A 21,961-nucleotide genomic window follows, 5' to 3' on the forward strand; every position below is an offset into this window, starting at 1 on the left:
TTGCATCCTGAAACAGAAAAGGGAGCTTCTGTTTCCAAAGCACTAAGTGACCACCAGATTATTTAAATGCAGAAGAAACACACTAGGCTGTGTCAGGAGGTGGGAAGAGGGAAGGAATGAGACAGTAGGGATTTGGACATGGGCCCTGGTGACTCAGGGTGGGAAAGGGAGGGAGGTTGCGTTGGAAGACAGGAGCTTGACTGGAAGATGCTGTGGCTGCTCAGAGATGTGTCTCTGAACCTCTTTTTAGGTCTTCAACCTTCATCCCCCTCTGGTTTCTATAAGGAGCTACCCAAGCATGAGAAAAGGATCCCTGTGAGAGCCTAAATTCTGTCTTTGGAGCAGGGGTTGGGTACCAGGTCTTGCACATTGATTTCTGCCTGTCTGTATAACACGAGCACCGCCACTGCGTCTGCACTTGGAGTTCTCTCATGCAGAGATAAATGTCTGTTGGCACTGAGATGGAGAGAGTGTTTACACTTTTTGTCTGGTAAAATGTGTACCTTATTTGAGCTCTGATTATAGATATATTTTTACTCTGTTGCATTGCTTTGGGAAAGCATGTTATTAGTAGACATACACCTGAGGCATGATTTAAATAGGACGAAAGTTATCTAAAACAAGAGTTGTCTTGAGGTTGGGGTTTTATTTTACGTCTTCAGAGGGTTTTGATTAGCGTTTTATGTGATTGAGTTTGTAGTGTGGGTTTTACCAGTTCCATAGAGGAGGCAGCAAATACAAATTGTGTGATCTAAAAGCTCAGCCAGTCTAAATTCCCGCTGAACTGCCACATTAGACACCAGTTTCACCGATTGCGCCGTGGATCCTGCCGGTCTGTTAAGCTCCACAGCTTTATCCACAGCTGCATCATATCTAAGTACGTTTGGTAAAGGCTTGAAGCTTTGCTGGGGCTTCTGTTGGGAACCATATGTGTACTTAACAAGTCATGGTCCTGGAGGATTTGCCATCTGAATTGAGAAAGACACAGCAGGTAAGTGACACGCATGGGCGGAGGAAAAAGAAGAGGCAAGATCGTGATGGCATGGTCAGATGTGGCTTGGTTTGGTGTTGAAGTTGGTGGGCAGGGTGTGCTGGTTTTGGCTGGGATAGAGTTAATTTTCTTCATAGCAGCTAGTATGGGGCTGTGTTTTGGATTTGGGCTGGAAACAGTGTTGATAAAGCAGGGATGTTTTAGTTACTGCTGAGCAGGGCTTGCACAGAGCCAAGGCCTTTTCTGCTTCTCACACCGCTCCACAGGTGAGTGGGCTGGGGGTGCACGGGAAGTTGGGAGGGGACACAGCCGGGACAGCTGACCCCAACTGACCAGAGGGATATTCCATACCATGTGACACCATGCTCAGCATATAAAGATGGGGGAGGAAGAAGGAAGGGAGGGACATTTGGAGTGATGGCATTTGTCTTCCCGAGCAACCGTTACGCATGATGGAGCTCTGCTTTCCTGGAGATGGCTGAACACCTGCCTGCCGATGGGAAGTGGTGAATGAATTCCTTGCTTTGTTTTGCTTGCCTGCACGGCTTTTGCTTTACCTATTAAACTGTCTATCTCAACCCACGAGTTTTCTTACTTCTACTCTTCTGATTCTCTCCTCCATCCCACCTGGGGGGAGTGAGCGAGCGGCTGTGTGGTGCTTAGTTGCTGGCTGGGACTAAACCACGACACAGGGCCACTGTGTCACCGGGTTCAGTCTCTGCTAACACTGTCAGGTGCACCATATATTCCTCTATAGGTGAAGCTTCTGCTCAGAAACAGCTTAGCTCCATCCCAGCCTCAGTCAAATGATTTCCCCTGGTCCCTTTTACTGAAAAGCTGCTCTAGAGCCAAACTCTGTAGCATTTAAACCCCTGTAATTTTGAGTTTAAATGTATTCGTGCCCATATTAACAAATGTCCATGTATTCCTTTTTGTCCTCTGGTTTGAAGGACTGTTCTTTCTCCTCTTGGCTTAGACAAATCACCGTGCTTCTTACATGAAAAAGCAAGGTGTGTTTTACAGTAGAGTTGTTGCTGCAAGTGTGCCTGGGTAGACACACCTGAAGTACCTTTGAGCTCACCAGTTGGCAGACTGTTAGCAGCACAGTCACCATGATGTAAAGGTCAGTGCCAGGTAACCAGTTTAATGCTCAAGAAATTTCTTGGGTGGAGTTTGCTCTTCGTGCCGTGAGCTGTGCTGGCCTAGCTGTGCTGCTAGCTGCACCCAGGATTTTGAGGAGGCTGAAGAACCCATATTCCTTCAGGCTTTCGCTCCCAGATACCCCCCATGCTCGTGTGGGTATCCTAGGGGTTCTCTACACTTGCCCAAGTTCATTTTTCCATGGCAGGCTGACCAGAATGGTTCATGCTGTCCATAATTAAAGCACTCCACATGCCTGGACGGTGTTGCCAGTGGCATCTTGTCACTGCCTGTGATGTACGGTGTTTGTTGTTCGTCTGCTTGCATTGTTTCTTAAATGGCTTTAAGAAGCCTGGACGAAGATCCCAACCTGCAGAAGAGAGGGGAAGGCAGCTCCTTTGTGGGAAGCTGTGGTCATGCCCAAGCAGAGGAGCTTCTCTGTGAGCAGGGAAGGGAGTCTGTAGCTGAAGCAGAAAGAGACTGTAGTGGGGAGCATGGAGAGTAGTGGCCTCCAAGAGGACTGTGTAGAGTTTGTTGCAATCCAGAAAGCTCCTGAATAATCAAGTCAGGAAGCAGAGACCTGCTCTTGGAGGGATTCAGTGGGCAAGAGGAGCTCAGGGTATAGTCCCTTCTCACTTCTGTTGTCTTCCCTACTCAATTTGAGTATTTGAGGTTTTTTTCTGATAGAACCTAGCTTTCTTGAGCTTGAAGACCTAAGTCTGCTGCAGAAAACTTGTGGTCTTCTTTAGAAGCCTCAGTATAATGTGATCTACCTCAAAGCTCTGGCCAACCTCAGGGCCCTCCTCCAAACCAGTTCTGAAAGCATCATTAGTTGCATTTGCCTGTTCTTGTGGCTGCACTTTCTTGGTCTCATGATGGTGCCATGCTGATAGTTTGGAACTATCCTGCACTGTAGCAATTCTTGCAGGCACTGCATCTTGCACTGTTAAACCTTGCCTTTTGTTCATTGTCAAGCTTTTCTTCCTTTCTGATGCTCAACTCCATGTCCTTGCAGACCAGTCTGAAGGAACTTCCTTAGTAAGGAGCTTTCTGCCTGGTACTCTTCACTTACTCTTGTTTCTCCTTTAAGTAGTTTATCTGATTTATACATCTTATACTTTTGCTGACTTTTCCCACTTTTTCCAGTTTAGCCTATGTAGTGCTTTGGCAAATGATTTATTAAAATCCAGATAGGTTACATTCACAACAATTTTTGTGGGAATAAAATAGAAAAGAAAGATTTTGGGTTAGTGTAACATGATCTGTCTTCTGTAATTCATTTGATTTCTTTTATTTTCCATTCTTTCCTCAAGATTTGTCTGCTATCTGTAGATGACTGATCTGTCTGTACTACCAAAATGACTTTTTTCCCTTTGTCTTTCCTCTTAAGTATAGGCACCATATTTGGTTTTCTTCAGTCATGTTGTACTCCCTCGTTTGATGGATTTATTTAATATCCATGCTATCAGACTTGCAATTTCATGTACCAGTTCTTTCGGTGTTCTGTGATTAAGATTGTTCTGCCACCCAGACTTGACAGCAATAAGCTCTTTGGATTTTGCTTCCATCTCAGTAATTTCTGTCTCTGAGAACTCATTCTTATTAGCTGTCGTGTGTCTGGTCCACTATTCAGACTTTTTTGAAAATGAGTGGAGATAGTAATTTGTTTTGGGAGCTGTGCATACATTTCACGTGAAGTCTACCCAACTCCAGTTAAGAACTTCATACTTCTTTCATGTGCTGGGTGGTGGTTTTTTTGGGTGTGGGGTTTTCTGTTTGTTTTTATTTTTGATTAAAATGTGGCTAAAGGACTGTCTCATATTCTATATTCTCTTTACAGTCTGGCTGGTTCATTTTCAGCAATAGTGCCATCATCTCTGTATCTCATGAACTCTGAGGACATAGGTGCTTGTAAGTTTTAGGACAGCAGAAGGAATTCAGCAGTTACCCTCTTCCACGTGTGAGATCTCTTTTTACTGTTTCTCCTTCACTTGAAGTAAGTATGCAGTTGGGGATGGACCCTTCTCTTACAGGACGTTCTTCCGTTGGGGTAGAGGCTGATTTAATAGCTCTTGGCACTGCTTCCTTCAAGAAATTCGACTTCACTGCACACACATCATGGAGGGTGTCTGCTTTTTTAATGTATTTGTGGAAGTCAAGAAAATGATTGTGGGAGAGCAGAAGGATGATGTGGGTTGTTTTGCAAATAACAAAGAAGGCAATGAGAGCAAGTGCATGCACCTCTGTAACGAGTACGGCGGACTGTAGATAGATCTTTTCATTAATCTGAAGCTAGATACTTCTTTTAGTGTTGGGCCTTTTGTTGACCTACTGTGGAAGAAGCCCAATATTTCTGAAATACTCCAGAGTAGCTCCATTGCCCGTGGAGCAGATCACAAAATAAACCCCAGAATTCTAAAGTGTTTCTGTGGAAGAATTTGAATGCATTGATCTATCTTTCTGTTTGGTTTTTATTTTTAGAAGTCTTGCAATTAGAGGCTTTGCAGACTTTCAATGTCAGCCTTTTCTTTCTGAAGAAAGTTCACACACAAAGGATGATCTGATCTTGGAGTGGGTGCAGAAGCAGCATGCTTTTTCAAAAATTGTAGCTAGCTGTAATTGCTCCATGCCAAGGACCTAGCTATACAGTGAGTCCTGAATTAATCTAAACTGCACCAGTCTAATTCTTTGTGGGCAATTTATGGATACTTTGTTACCTTCTGCAAGCAAATTAAAACTGCAAAGCAGCAGGGAGGTGTTTTTAGTTTTCATCCGGTGTTTCTGTGGAAACGGAGAAATTAAGAAAGGGTACCTCACTTAAAAGGGCACAGAAACAAGGGCAAGTGGGATGCTGCAGTTGCTAGCTTTACTCAAAGGTCCGTGTCTCCTGCCGCATGTAAGATGTGTTCACTGTGAACCATCCACCCAACAAACTGGAGCACTCTGGAAGCTGAAGCAGTTTGTGACCTGAGGAAGAGGATGAGGGCTTTACGGTACAAGCCAATCATAAGTCAGCTCTCCAGCCTGGCTTGGTGTTTTCAGCATCATGCAGTGTCTGCCAACTGGCCTTTCTCCTCCTCCAGAGAGGGACAGAGGAAGATACAGAAGTGGAGGTGAGCAGTTACTGCTCATTGTGAGAGGAGGTTGGGAAAGTAGGAATAAGGAGAGCTGAGCGGTGGGAGGAAGATGATCACATCTTGTGTCCTGGCACAGGAATACAATCGGGTTCCAGCTGTCAGTGTGTGATCAGACTACAAAAGAAGATGTCAGAGCTGGCTTTGTGAAGAACCTGCTCAGTTCTGGCAAGGGTTGGTAGCTCCACTGCTGTGAGATTCAGCCTGAACTATGCTGTTCCTGAGCTATCTCTGCATTACTGCTGTTTCGAGACATTGCCTGAACTTGTGAGCCTTGGTAGGGCCAGGGCGGGTCTGTGAAGAGCTGCTTGGGTTTCTAGGGAGTTTATCAGGTTGGAGCACCAGACCTGAAATGAGTCCAGATTTTCACGCTATGATAATGCTGAGTTAGCCAGTCTTCCCATAATTGGAGTGCTGAAGGATTCAGTGCAGATCCACCTGTGTCTTTGCAGACATCACTACAGGCTTGTTAGGGCCAAATCAGTGCAGCAGATGAGTCCCTGTGAGCCAGAGCTGACTCCACATGGATTGTGATTTTGCTCAGAAAGCCACACCTTTTTCCATAATACCGTATCATTAAGGTTCAGGTACCCTAACTTCAATTTTATTGGAGAAAATGGAGATTATTTCCAAAAGTAACTGGCTGGGGAAAGCAGTGTTCCCAGAGCAAACTGCACACACTGTAAAACAAAGGCAAGTTGGATTAGCTGGAGCTGCATCTGCAGCAGGTGGCTGTTTTCTCTTAGCAAGACGTGTGTGTGTGTATGATGATTTTTTTTAGATGACATTCAATATGTTTATGGAAGAAGTCTTCTGATAGGTAGACATGAGCCTACAGCAACAGTTTTCAGCTACGTGTTTGTAGCTGTTTTCTTAGTATTCAGGAAAGGATAGATGTTTGATTATGTGTGTATTATGTAGCATGATCATGTTATATAAATCCTAGGTGGGCTTCAAGCATCCTGTGGCTTGCTTACTGGCAGCCAGCAGAACTTAATGGGGTTTTTCCTTTTTTCACTATAGATGCAATCTACTTTCTTTCTACCTTCAGGATTATCTGAGAAAGCAGATCCAACTAGATCCCTGCTATTGCATGTCCCGCATGCCCATTGACAGTCCCCTTGATCTCTGACTCTCCCTGTCTCACACCGGATTTGTGTCATCCATTGTTCCGCTGTACAACTGGAGATTGTTGTAGGGTGTTGGGAAGTTTTACATCTGTGGTAAATGTGAGCATGAAGAATAGATGATTTGTGGATGCAGAAAGAATGCAGTTACTTGTTTTCTATTTGAGTATCAAAACACAGTCTCAGCCTGTAATATACACTGGAGGCATAACCCTTTAAGTCTGAGTTGAAGTCCTTGCTAAATTTTTACATTTGCTTTCTTCTATTCTGTCCATATTGCCCCAGCTTTATGTGAACTGAATTTTAGCCACTCTGCTTAGCCAAAACTATAAAAGCAATTAGCTGTTCCTCTGGGTGGTCAGGTATGTAGGAGAGAGCATGATGAGAAATTGCCACTGAGGGTGTCGTAGCACACATCGTCTTTGTGTATGCATTGACAGAAATGGACATCTAGGAAGAACTTTTCCAGTAACCTCTCAGCTGAAAATGTTTCCTTTACAGGTGCCTGTAATTGTCTCTTGCTGTGAAGAGAGAGATGTGAAGCAACTGCAATTCTGTCAGTTTTAGACACTTAAAGCGTGGAGAACAACTACTAAATTTTATAACCTGTATAGTTGGGTGTTGTGGGTCTTTGTTTTGTTTTTTTTTTTGTTGTTCCCTGTTGGTGGGAGGAAATGGTGGAACAGTTTTGTAAACACTACTAATGCTCAGTTTCTGGAGTGGTGCTGGATTTGATAAAAACCTTATCAGAAATCCTGCAGTTTAACTCTACAGGATTCAATAGAACTATGAGGTTGATTACATAAACAGTATTTGAAAGGCTGGAGAGGATGACCAGCAATGTTTGCTCTCTTTCATTAAAGAAGAACCAACAGCAGGATGCAGAACTTAGTGTTTTGGGATTCAGACATTTCAGGCTATGGAAGCAAATTAGAAGATCAAATTATAGCAGTACTTTGATTTAAAAAACAAAACAAAAAGCCCCACCCAAAACATATGGAAAGATGGTACTGTAGGATATTATAATTTCCTTTGTCTGAAAATATCACTTTGATGTATAAACGGTATCATTTATGAATGAGAAGCTGCCGAGTTGTATTTATATTAGTGTGAGAATTGAATTTCTCTTCCAGTTTTGTTTACTGGAGGCCATCACAGTTTGTACAAACAGCTATGTGTGTGTGATAATGACTAATAGGGTGGCCATTATTGGTATAGGTATATTGAATCTCTTAAAGCTATTAGTTTAAATGCTTTAGGTTTATTATTAAAAATGTAGAATTAGGTTCTTGTTTAAATAGATAACAAACATAACCTCAAGGAAATAAAATATTTTATAACATATTAGAATCTTATGGATGCTTAAACTAAAACTGTGTTTGCAAACAAGTTTTTTTCAAATCTGGTTAGCTCTTAGTTGAAGTCTCTGCTCTGTAATGTTTGGATTGCCAGAGACCACAGGGAACACCTCTTTCCATTGTAATTAAAATTGAACAGGGGCATGTTTATGTTATATCTTTGAAAGCCCCTCTTTGAAAGCATGCAAGAGAGCCCCCTTCAGCAGGGGAAATGCTGTAGGCAAATGTAGCGTAAATTGATACAAGAATATGTTTTTTAACGAAGAAAGCTTAGAGACCAAAGTTTGATGACAGCAGAGATGATAACTGAAATGACAATTTCTTAGGCAAATGCACTAACCTAAAATCTATATAATTGATCATGACATGAGCACAGTAAAATAAAGGTTAAGAATCACAAAATGTCATCAACCAAAAGCTCTGAAGTGGTTGGGGGGAAAGGGGTTGTGTGGAGCAGAGCAGATAATTATTCAGGTGCCTGTGATGTTTCCAGCACAAACTGTGTTCTGTGTTGCCACTGAGGTCAGCATTGCTTAGCCTTTTGCAGTCTCACTGCTATAAATGCACTTAAGAAATAATGGTTATATTGTAAAGGTGACCAGGTTTTAGGTTCAGTAAGCCATGCCCCCTGTCCCTAAGAGCTAAAACAAAGCATTTTTCTTTCTGGTCCTATTTTGAGAGAGCAGAATCTGTTCTGCTTCTCTTTAACATCCCCGCAGCACTGCATTGCTGTTGCAAGGGCTGTTTTCCTCTCTTGCCCCACTCTAATCTGTAGTTCCTTGTGGGTAATGCCACGACATTTAACTTCTGCCCGAGATTTGAGAGTCTGGGTATGCTGTTCAGTCTCAGTTTCTTTCCAAAAACTTTGTGGTGTTGCACCTGAATGCTGTTTGGGTGTCCCTGGAGGGTTTTGAGGGTGGGGGGCTGCAGTGGTGGCCTCTGTGAGAAGAGGCCAGGGGCTGCCCTGTGCTGGACGTGGCCAGCTCCAGTGGACCCACCACAGGACACAGCTGAGCCCATCAGCCACAGGTGTGGCCACCTGTGCAAAAATCTATTTAAAAAAGGGGCAAAGAATGCCAAACAGAGAGAGGAGGAGGGAAAAAGTGTGATAGCAGAGGGCAACAGAGGTCAGAGAAGAAGGAGGAGGAGGAGAAGATGCTTCATGGTGCCTGAGCAGATACTCGCTGTAGCTGGAGGAGCAGCACAAGCTGGAGATGAAATCATTCCTGAAGGACAGTAGCCTTTAGGGAGAGCCCCTGCCGGAGCAGGGGAAAAGAGTGAGAGGGAAGGGGCAGCAAAGAGGAACTGCCGTGTACTGACTGTCATACCCCTGTCCCCCTAATCCCCCTGTGCTGCTCAGGGGTGGTGGGGTGGAAGAGTCTGGAGGAGTGAAGTTGAGTCTGGGAGGGGAGGGAGGAAGGGTGTTGCTTTAAAGTTTGTCGATGTTTCTCTTGGCAATAAACTGAATTAATTTTCCCCATGTTGAATCTGTCTTGCCTGTGAAGGTAATTGGTAAGCAATATCTCTGCCTTTATCTCCAGCCACAAGCTTTCTGATGCTATTTTCTGCCCCCATCCCACTGAGGATGGGGAGGAGTAAGCAAGCGGCTGGGTGGACATTTGGCTGTTTGCCAGGGTTAACCCACCACAAGCATAAAGTTCTGGAGGAAGAGGCAGATACTGGTCTGCCTTCTTATGGCAAGAAACTTTAGCTGTATATTATACCACTTGTTGCATGTCAGGAGCAATTATTCTATGAAAAGGAAGAGCAGCAGAGATCTGGTTGTATTCTTTAAAAATGACAGTATGAAATAGTCTTGTACTGGATTTTAATTTCAATATGTTTTTGTTTTATCTGGAATTTTGCTTAATCTGGATTATCTCTCATCTTCCCCTGTAACTGTGGGTAGTTGAGAATTCATTCCCATGGCCAGGCAGGGCAGGGCTGTGGGGAGCTGTAGAATTGCACTGACTTCAGTGAGCTTATGGATGGCATTAACTCTACAAGTATCTGTTTGCATGATTTGGACTTTGATTTTAAGAGGTATTTCTCATAATTTCAGTATGAAGCAGGATGAGACATTAGGGATGTTTGCAACATGAAACAGATGGCTCTTTCTTTGGAGGAAGCTAGTCAGAGAATTGCAACTCTGTCTAATTAAGCAGTTGACAGGTTGAGTCTCTCTCTTTTCTGAGCAGTCTGCAGCAAAATTTAAAACCCTAATCCTGGAAATAGTTAATTATAAGCATCATTTTGGCCATGCATGTTGCTTCATTGAACTGAATGGGATCTCTCCAGTGATCAGTCACATGTGCTGAAGTGTTTCCAGGATTTGCATCTTTAATCTGTAAAGATTTAGAGTAAGGTTTTTCAAGCTCAGGCGCATCAAAGCTCAGGGAGTCTAATTTCTGTTGACTTTCTGCAATGCTGAAGGTCCTAAAGCCACAGTCCTGAGAAATATGTAGACATTTACTTCACCCCCACAAACTTCAGCAGCCTAAGCCCACTTTGGCACTAGTATCTAGACAGTGCACCTCAGTGGGTTAAGTTTTCAGCTGCTGAGGTTCTACCCTTAATTGCTGAATGTGCAGGTTTTTTAAAAGTATTTTTGTTTCTAGCAGGACTTTCAGAGGCACCAGGACATGCCAGCTGTCTAACCACCAGGTATTTGGAAGGAGGATAGACATTTCAGTTACTAAAAATGCTCTTAATATCCACCAGGTGCCTCTACATCTTGTGAGCTCAGTTAAAAGTTTGAAATGAGATTAAGCCCAGGTAACTGCCAGCATTTTGGGGAGATTTGACTTTGATAAAGATTTTGAAACATCCCTGAGAATGTTTGTTGAGGCAGAAGAAGTGTTGCTTCAGTTTTGGGCAAAGGTGGTGTGCTCATAGCCAGAAGCAGTTATGGTGTAGAATAAGGATGAAAAGTACATGAACTTGTCTTTTCTGTTCTTCTTTGCCGTTGAAAATTGTAGGTGTCTCCATTAAAATACATCAGGTTTTACCTTCCTCATTTTGAAACCTACGAATTTAAAGTAGCAGCACTTAAACCTTTTGCTCCTAGTTTCAATTCTAGAAATACTTGTTTGGAGGACCGCATACTTGTACCTCTTTCTCCTTCATGTTGCTGAGGACAGAATGACAGTAACAGTTAACATTTTCTATCCACATGGGGAAACTTCAGCATTTCTCTCTCTCATGTTATGGATCGTAATGAGTAAAGTGGAGGTTGAGGTTTGCTGAATTATAAAACATAGCTGTTTGATCTTGTATGAGTTTGTTGATCTGATTTATAGTGGATCAAAAAAGAGCTATTTCTCATTATTTTGTGCTTTCCTAGATGACATAATTTGGTATAGTTAAAGTGTGCTATTACTATGAGAAGTACGGAGAAAGCCATAGGTTTTCTGTCCTCTGGCAATAAGTGTAAAATAAAAATGAAGCATTAAAATTAGCATGTGGTGGTATATATTCTAATCTATGTAAAGGTTTCATTTTGAATAGGTGCATTTCAAATTGTCTCTAAGAACAGAAAAGCTTTTGATATGTGGCTTCTATTCACCTGTGTTGAATTTTTTTTTTTTTTATTAACAGGCTGTTGCTTAACTTCATAATTCATAGTTCAGTGATATAACACTGTTAAATGTTCTGCAGTGCTTTCCACAGTTTAACAAAATAAAATCTAAGGTATTACTAAAGGACTAGTACCTGTCTCTAGAGCAACTAAGTGAGAATTACTGCAGAGATGTATCTGTTCAAAATACCCAGCCTTCTTGGCGAAGTGTGGATATATTTGATAAAATTATGCATTTCTTCACCTTTTGTTTTTATAAATGTCTGTCTTGCTGCTTAGTTCTTCTAAATGTGAGATGTAGGAAATGGAACAGATGTTTGGATAACTACTTATCTAGCTCATGGAAGAAATGCGTAAAGTGGTATTTTCATTGTTATAATGAAACTATCATTACATTTGCTTGTGAGGTTTGAATTGGGTTCTTAGCAGGAGCATGTTCAACAGGCAAAAAAAAAGTCAATGGCATAAAACATCATGTGATGTTCGGATAATGAAAAATGTATCACTTAACAGTGTTTGCATTATTCAGAGTCATACACGTACAAGCGTCGGCTCTAATCCCTTGCCGGTATGTTGTCTTGGTAACCAGCTACCTGCACACCTGCTCGGCTTCTGCAAGTGAGGGAAAATGGATGGTTATTGGCCACAAATATATTGAAATGGAATATAAAAATCTAGCAGAATATTAATATTTAATAAGGCTGTGCCTTCTAACTTCAGTGTTTAGTCTCCAGCAGCAAGTTTTATACCTGAACAAAAAGACATTTGACATCATTTGCGTTACTTATTTCTGCAAAGCAGGGAGAAGTCAAATTCAAATTCGTACCTAAAGATACTGTAATGCAAAGAAAGAATATCAGCGGTGTATATATTGAAATAATATTGTGTTATGCTAGTGGCAGTCTATTGAGTGAATGCTTTGGAGTAATTAATAACTGTTGAGGAATTAGTCACTTTTCAAAACAGTTCCTGTTTGTCACTGAACTAAATTGTCAGTTCCATACAGGTAGTGACCTGAGAACCAGAAACTGGAGGGGAGGGTAAAATGCTGGTAGGACTGGTCCTGAAAATATCTTCTGCTTTGGCTGAACTTCACTGGCAGATCTTTACCTTAACTTGAAATTATTTCTCCTGGTATAAATACAAACTTCTGCTGAATCCCAAGAACTTAACACTGGGACTTTAGGAGGTGGTAAAGAAGGCACAGAGGCTCGTGTGAGCTTTTTGTCCTTCAAATTCTAACTTTATGAATAACTGCTAGAAAAACGAGATTTTTGACTGACTAGTATTTCATAACTAGGACTAGAAAAATCTAAAGAAAGCAAAAAGGTGAGTAAAATACCTAAACAGGTGAGAATAAGTACCTAAAGAGTCTTTTGGTGCAGAGGCACCTGGTGCGCAATAGCAGCCAGAAATAAGCCAGAGAAGCTATGGGATTGTGGTGTGTATGATGCTGTGTGCAAACTGTGTACCCCACTAAGAAATGTCTTCCTAATGCCTGGCCAGAGTGAGCTTGCACTTACTGACTGCTGTGGTTGTAAACCTTCGCTGACATATGTATAGTCACAGATGACAAATAAAAAGTTATAATGCTGAAAAGGGAAACTACTTGAAGTTAACGAGATGCTTATTTAGATTACAGATTGTCTGCTGGCTATGATAATGTATGACACTCCAGTATTTCCTAAGTCGAGAATATTCTAGACATCCATTCATATGGTAGTACATACAGTTCTGAAGGCATAGAGGAGGCCTGGGCAAGATTTTGAATCACGGGACCACATTATTGTAGAAGGATTTCTCCTCGTAGTACAAAATTGGGATGCGTTCATGCCTTTGTTTATTCTTTCAGTTCTGTTCTAAAATACTAAGCATTAGGAAATGAGAAGTTATATGGAGTTAGAAGACCAGCTTTTTTTTAAAAGGCAGCCTGAACCTGTATTCACTTTAAGGTGCAAGTAGCTTGTCCTAACTACCCTGGTGCTCCTTTAAAAATGCCGGTTACATCATTTGGTTTTGTAATCGAGGGTCTTACATAAATTTCTGGTACAAAGAGTTGAACTGTGTGATCTGGTAAGGTGGAATTCAGCTTCCAAAATAAGGGCAGGAAATGTATTTTCTGAATTATGTATAAATATCTTGCATTCAAAAGCTGGTTTTAGTCTTATTGTTTCTGTTCATATTTCAGTAGCCTTGACAGCACGCTGGGTACTGCCCATGCAGAGGAGGACAGTTTCGTTGCCCTAATGCATAGATCTCATTGTTTTTGCCATGTGGCTTGTGCAAATGAATCATTGTAGGAAGATTTTCAAACTTTAGCTATATTTACTTCTGTGATTGCTCAGAAGTTTTTACAAGATCTGCGATCTAAGACGAACTGGATCTTTTTTTAGGATTGTGTGTGTGGGTATGTGTGTAGTTTATATATACACACAAATATAAAAATGGAGTCCTGTAGATTTCACATGGCTAAGGCTAGCTATTAATACAAGTTTCGAAAGGTGAATCTAATGTTATTGTATGGCGGTTCTGAAGGCTGAGGGTCATGATAGTTTTAAATGAATTGTGATTTTCTTTCCTTTTGTAATTCTCTGATACTGTAGAAATATACTTCTTCAGATGTACTGCTTTTGGCATTAGCTCGATAGGTTTGGACAAGTGAAAGGACAATTTTGATTGTACTGTACTTTATGGGTTATGTGTTAACAAGCCCAAAGATTTTCTTAACTTTCAGATTTGCACCTCAGGATAACCAGATTGAAGTGGTTTTACTTTCACAGGAACATGAACTTAAAATGACAACATTTTGAAGTATAAATTCAAACCCTGTAGTTCAGAAGTATGAGAAAGCATTGCTCTCACTTTTACATTGGTTATTCCATCTCAGCTGTGTGGGAAGGGTGTGTGCAACAGTGAATCTAGCTAAAATTACACCCTTACTCATCCTCCTACCCTCTACTAAGCCCCGGTGAGGCACAGCTGGAGGGCTGGGTCTAATGCCGTCTTTCCCAGTACAAGATCCGGACTTACTGGAGTGAGTGCAGCAAAGGGCCACGAAGATGATGAAAGGGTGTGGAGCATCTGACATAAAAGGGAGAGTCTGAGAGAGCTGGGAGTGGTCAGCCTGGAGAAGAGAAGCTCAGGGGGGTCTTACCCATTTGTGTAAGCACCTGCTGGGGGGGGAGTAAAGAAAATGGAGCCAGGCTTTTCTCAGTGGTGCCAGCATGAGAGGCAGTGGGCACTAACTATAATACAGGAAATTCTGTTTGAATGCAATAAAAATTTATTCTTTAAGGGTGATTGAACACTGGACCAGGCTGCCCAGGGAGTTTGTGGCATCTCCATCGTTAGAGATATTCAAAACCTGACTGGACGCAGCCCTAAGCAACCTGCTGTAGTTGACCCTGCTTTGAGGAGGGGGCTTAGACGAGACCTTCAGAGGTCCCTTCCAACATGAATGATTTTGTTAAATTAGTCAGAAAGAGATTGGTAATTGCTTGTATCAGTTCTGTTTACTCTTTCCTCCTGTTGAAGCATAAGGAGTTTATCTCTCATGTTAATGAACTGATGGTGGTCACTATTAATGTAACACCGGCATCCAAAGGTGATGTTTAAAGACAAGCATGTACATTAAACAAATGCCTGTTTCCAAAAGGTAGTTGGATGATGTGCTTAAACTCCAAGGTCCTTTCGTTCCTAAAAGCTGAGTGTATACTTGCTTCATTGCTAGGTGAGGGCTTAGGAAATCAGACTCTCTGGCATGCTGGAATGAATCCCCTCACACACGCACCCACAGCATGCAAAAAGCACGGCAGTGCTGCACGTGGCGGCTTTGGGCACAGGTGTGTGTCTAACTCCCTCGGCTTTTGGAAATTCTAGTTATTATCACTAGAGGACATTATAAATTCCCTTCCAACAGCACTCTGTCTGTCTGCTGGATGAAGTAGGCAGGCAAGGTTGCGGAGACAGCCAGCCCCAAGATGGGTCTGAAGGTCTTTTTTTCCGTATTCTGCTGAACTATTTCTGCCTGTATATTTAATTAAAATGTGAAAGCTTTTAAAAATGTTCATCGATTATAAACTGCTGATGTCAAGAGTCAGATCCAAAGGTAAACAGTGAAATAAAAGGGCAATATTTAATGGCTGTATTTTCAGAACCAGCCTCTCTGCATATGTTTCATCTCCAGCCTATAATCATCAGCAGCTGTGAGGGAGAGGGGATACAAACATTATTATTTTATTGTACAAACCTAGTTCTGAATAAACCCTTCTTGCAGATGTGTTTCTGGGCACCAACAGAAAAATCTCATTGTGAAGTGTTAGCACAATTTTGTTATGCAGGATTGTCGTTGACAGTGCACTATGGAAAGGAGCAATTTGCTTGTATAAGGGTACAATAAAGTGCCTTCAAGTTAAAAAAAAACAACAAAAAGCCCCAAACAACAAAACAAAGCCCAAGTCATAACAAAAGCCAGAAGTACACTGTCTAGAATGCTGCTTATGACAGAAGTTAAGTAATTTTGTGCTAGAGATGGAACTTAGGTGTGCAGCTTCAAGAGGTACACGCATTTTCACTACAGTACACTTTGAAGTACCAGTGTAAATGCAGAAGTGACTAACAGCTCCAGGTGGGCAGTTTTGGCAAATCAAGACTAATTTGCATCCCACATCTCTCTCCCAATGCAGGTACTGCATTGCTGAGTATGACTTCCTGTGCAGTATTGCTCAGATTGTAGAGCACATTGTGATTATTTGAGCATTTTGATGGATCCATTTCTGGACTTCTGAGCATATAACCTCTAGAAGTAAGTTCAGATGCCCTTTGGTCCAGAAGAGAACTTCTGAAGTGATGTATAATGGGGACAAGTGTATGGGCATTACTTTTGCTTCTCATTACATCTTTGTTCTGTGGTTGTTTCAGAAGCATGAGGAGGTACTAGTAATTTTTCATAGGTTTTGTATATGCTGTGTACTAAGTGCCACGTCCACAGGTTCCTTGAACACCTCCAGTGACGGTGACTCCACCACTTCCCTGGGCAGCTTATTCCAGTGTTTCACCACTCTCAGTAAAGAAATTTTTCCTAATACCCAGACTAAACAATACTGTGTTCAGTTTTGGGCCCCTCAATACAAGAAAGACATTGAGGTTTTGGAGCGTGTCCAGAGAAGGGCGATGAAGCTGGTGAGGGGTCTGGAGCACCAGTCTTATGAGGAGTGGCTGAGGGAACTGGGGTTGTTCAGTCTGCAGAAGAGGAGGCTGAGGGGAGACCTCATCACTCTCTACAATTACCTGAAAGGGGGTTGCAGAGAGGTGGGTGTTGGTCTCTTCTCCCAAGTGACTAGCAACAGGACAAGAGGAAATGGCCTCAAGTTGCACCAGAGGAGGTTTAGGCTGGATATTAGGAAAAATTTCTTTACTGAGAGAGTGGTGAGACACTGGAATAGGCTGCCCAGGGAAGTGGTGGAGTCACCCTCACTGGAGGTGTTCAAGGAACGTGTGGGCGAGGCATTGTGGGACATGCTTTAGTGGGCATGGTGGTGTTGGTTGATGGTTGGACTTGATGATCTTACAGGTCTTTTCCAGCCTTAGTGATTCTGTGATTCTGTAAACAAAGTTGCTAATCATGCTCTAACATAAAACCTTCCTGAAACAATTAAGTCTTAACTAGTTTCCTTAAATATATTTTAATCCATGTGATAACACTTCCATTAATCAAAAATCTAAAGATGAAATTTGGTGGCTGTGTATGGAAAACTGAGATATGGGAAGGGGAGGAACAGTCCGTGTGCAGTAATTTTGGTCAGTGGTTGCAGACAGGGATGCAGCTGCCAAGGTCAGATTCAACAGAACTGCCTCCGTACCCATTTTCTGTTGGAGTAATTGATGTGAAGGAAGTGAGATTAGCCTTTAACTTTTGTATTATGTCAGCAGCATATTTAAGCACATATTTATTTTTCTCCCTGTTACCAAGACATTTGAGAGATAGGTGGTAACCACCAAACTAAAGCAGTTTTTCAGTGGTGGATGCACATCAGCTGATTCCTGCCCTGGGGCTGGTCACTGGAGCGACATGTCCAGTTAGCTGTGCAGCCATCACCTCCTCCCTTCTGACTGAACGCTCCTCTGGTTTTGGGACTTGCCACCCCAAATCCAAACAAGTAAGGGTGAGGCTGGTTTAGATGTTATTAATGTCCTAGTCCAATGGATTGTCAGTGTATATGCATAAGGTCAGGACAGCTGATTCCTTCTTTATTTCCAGTGACTTAAATTTGACACTGCTGCCTGAAGAGTGTTTATTTTCTTTAAGCATAAATGCTTTTGACAAAACAATTGGTTTTTCAAAGATGAGATCATGAGTGAAAATAGCACTGCAGCTATTTTAACAGTGATTATACTGATAAGTTTTCTATCTTTTCTTTGGTCATCACTGTGATTAATTTGTTAGGATTAAAAATGAAATGATCAGTACAATCTGTAAAAGAAACAAGACATTTACGGGTTTGTTCGAATCTACGAGCAAAGCCCAAGTGAAATGTTGAGGGCAAATAAGTTTTATACTGTTAATTCTAGAAGATCTTTGGTTTGATTTTAAGACCAAGCTAGATTTTGATTTTATTGATACATCTGGAAAGCAGACAGCACAGATGAAGCCTTTATGAGTTGGTCTGCTTATTTTACCGTAGTTGTGTTCTTCTCTGCACTGCTCCCCTCTCCATGTCCATTTGGAAAAAGGTTGCTATAAATCACTGGTCATATGAAGGAAGCAAAAATGGCATTTTCAAACGAAATTTAAATGTTTCAAAATGTTCATAGTTTGTGGAAGCCCTGCACTTTACATTGCAAGGATGTACTTAATTATAAATGTTATTTATATTGATCTGATTCACTATTTTTATGGGATATGCAGTCTTTATTAGGAGACCCATGAACCAAAATACACCACTTTCAGATTAGCATATAGTTAAAATCTAATTAAGGCAGTACCCATTATACAGAGTTATAATTTACAATTTAAAACAATTGCCTTGTAAATCAACTAAATATGCATTAAAACAAACAAAAAAAACCTTAGCAATTCTTGACCTTTTAAAATCGGAGTAATCAATCCAGGCTTGTTTTCTGCTTTAATGCATCCTGGCACCTTGAGTTTAAATGCCAAATGGTGTTTCTTTTCTTTTGTGTGGGTCTGAGGACATTCGTCGTAGAAGTTAAGCAGAATGACAGCTTGCTTTGTCTGATGGGTAGAGCTCTTGACTGTGCTGTTTTTACTTTCCTCCATAATAAGTCATTAATACAAATTCACTGGCCTGCAGAGCAGAGTTGATTTGTCACAAATATTAGGTTGATGTAACAGGAATGGAATGCAGTAGAACAATAGGGAGGGATTTTTTGAATGTCGGCTCTTTTTGACTTGGTGATGTCAAACATTTTCCAATAAAGAAGTTCTGTCTTAACACAGTGAAATTTCCTTGCTTTTAAGTAGTTGTGCTGTGTTTGAAAAAGTATGTTCACTACTGTATATTTGAACAAAGAGAGGATTTGGAGATTTTACTTTTTTTCCTTATGTTTCTGTATTGCATAGTCAAATATTTCAATGCTGTTGAAAATATTTTTGGATATGAATCAGTGTTTCATAAGAGTTGCTATTAATCAAGTATATATTCTGAGAGGAAATATCTGTACTTACTTGGGGTTTTTTGTTGTTGTTTCCCAGTTAGAAAATGTGCTTTTCTCTTTCAGGATTTAAATTACCCAGGTTTCACTCTTAAGGTGCTTTTTCCTCAGTTTGAGTAGTCTAATACTATCATTTTCAAAACCAGAACATACTCATAGCAGGAATAATTTTTGAATAAAAGGTAAAATATGTAAATATGATAATGCAAAAATTGCAAAGCAAGACTAGGACCTATGGTAGTTTCTAAAGAAAGTTTACACAGGTCTTACATGCAACAAGTAAGTTGTTTCCCAACTCACTCTCCTGATTTAGTAGCTAGTCTTTTAGATCCCACATTGTTTTTTAATTAGCTAAGTGAAAGAACCCTAATTATTTTCTGAGTCGCTAAATTAGTGTAAGCTGTCAGAGCTACAGTGTTGATATACTGTTATTTAAATTGATATTCCATGTAAGACTTTGCCATTCCTGGCTGTGTTTAAAAAAAATAATATGTTTTGTTGTTATTTGGAGATTTGTCATCCTTCTGTGATTTAAATACTTAAGATCTTTGAAAAAACTTTTTATATACCTTAGAACAAAGGTTTTTTTTTGTGATGTGACGTCAGAAAGGAAGTCTGTTTGGTCTAAAATGGCAGACAGTGTGTCTGTGCTTAGTGCTCAGATTGACTCACATAAGAAGTTATACCTTAAGCGGTTATCAAAGAGATGGCAGCATGTTTTCTGCCATCTTCATTCCAAGCTGTATTTATTGATAGGAAGCAGGGATGAAGTTGTAGTTTCTAGGACTGTGTGTGTTGTAGAAATGTAATATTATCTAAAATGAGGTGCAAGTTCTTTGGATAAAGGCATAGACTGCCCATTGTAAAATTGAGATTGAATTTATTGCTTGTAATTAGCATTTGACAGACTTTCCAGCCTGTCTAAAATGAAGATGTAATGGAAGAGAAGATCTGGTGGGAAATCCTAGGAACTGAAGTTGATCCAACTCAAGTTGATCCAATGGGGTGAAAGTTTGTTGTAGGGTAGTTATCTGTGTTGCTTATAAGAGAAAGAAGCAAACTTGGTCTTTCAGACATAAATATCATTTCTGTAAAGCAGAAGTACCTGTTTTCAGGGGGAAGAATTGCGAAGAAAAAATGGTGCTGCCTTCATAATACCAAAGATGTCCCTGCCCATGGCAGGGGGGTTGGACTAGATGACCTTTAAAGGTCCTTGCAACCGAAACCATTCTATGATAATATGTAAGTGAACACATGGTATGTACCAAACTTCAGCTTAAATGGGAGATCATCAAAATGGCCTTGTGAATGTTTGCAGTTGGTACTGTCTTGCACCTCTTCGGATCTCAGTCTAAGGTGGTAACAAAAGGACAAATGAACAGTAAATTTGACTTCAGAATTGTAGCAAGACAAAGCAAATTATATAACTTGATATTGGCTTGCACGTATATAAAATTCTGCTACACTGTACACTTCAATTACAAGAGGAAAAGAGAAAAAGAAAATGTTTCTTTTCAAGAAAGCGTGAAAGGGTGAAATGTTTAGAGAATACTTCTAGAACCAGAGTAACCATTTGATAGCACTTGAAATACTCCCCTAACTATGCTTTTATTTGTTGCTTATTATAATCTGTGTTTTTGATGGTAATTCTGTAAGACAGAACCAGAAGATGACGTGCCTTCCCATTGCTTAATATAAATCTCCTCTGATACAAAAGGAGTTGAATTGCAGTGAACTTAAATGCTAACATTAAAGACATATGGCAACCTGCTGTTTAGTATCAGAAAGCTTTAACTTTGGCTTACTCCTTTATCTTCCTTGTTCCACTATAAGTTAAATTAGCACCTCAGTATGACTAATGACAAAAAGCTGTTCCTATTTGCAAACAAGGAAGTTGTATGATCAAAAAAGTCACTAATAATAGTCATTGCACCAAGTCAGTGCATGCAATGTAGTGCAGGCTTCAGTCAACTCATGAATAATCCCAGTCCTGCTTAAAGAAAGATGTAAAAATTATCAAACGCTCTTGGCTATATGGATGTGACATTCTGTCTTTAGGAGAAACAGTCAGTATTTTTCTCAGGTTCTTAACCTGTATAATGTCAGAATGTATTCTATATATAATATTGAATATTACATTACATAATTATTTTCTACCATACATATTCATCCTTTCATGGATTACTTTTACTTTGAAAATAATGACCTTTCATTGATTGATAAGGTATCTGAGCTTCCTTCCTTTCTCCATTCCATGAACTTTTATGTAATGAACTGAAGTAAATGATAATTAGTCTTTCATTTAAGCCTTTCAGCTCATTCTCCCATTTTCATCCAATCAACAGAATAAAATTTTGATGTCTTTACCTTCCTGCTACAAGTCTGATCCTGCTGAATAATTCTGTTTCTTAAACTTTGCAGGATAATTGGCTAAGTGTGGGAGGATGCCCGACACATGCTTCTTAGGTGGGGCAGGTGTAGCTTATCCATAGTGAGCTGCCTTGAGCCCCTTCCACCTGTGGAATGAGGGGATCTAATCTGGATCTGTCTCCACAGTAACTCAAAGAAAATGCTGAAATCAGGCACTCCATCTGGTGGGGAAGTTCAGGCCTCCTAATGGAGAAGGTGAAGAAGGGCTAAGGAAACATGAAATTTTTGTATCAAATGGGCTATTTTGCAGTTCTTGATTTGAAGCTGTCATTTTCTTGTTTAGCTACAGACAGCAGGTATAGTCTGACCCTAGAAAACATTGCCTGTTTGCATGCCCTCAATCCATATTACTTTGTCTTCTTTATCATTGAGATACTAACTTTGTAGTGAGACTGAAGTCATTATATATTAAGTCCTCCATCCCCTCTGTCCCACACCCTGTTTTTCAGTCAGCTGTTCCTAAACCACATCGTTCAGAGTCTATAGATTTATGTGGAGTTGTGGGTTGGGCAGAGCCCATCGCATGCTGA

Source organism: Gavia stellata, chromosome 4 (assembly GCF_030936135.1).
Source record: "Gavia stellata isolate bGavSte3 chromosome 4, bGavSte3.hap2, whole genome shotgun sequence".
Taxonomy (NCBI): Eukaryota; Metazoa; Chordata; class Aves; order Gaviiformes; family Gaviidae; genus Gavia; species Gavia stellata.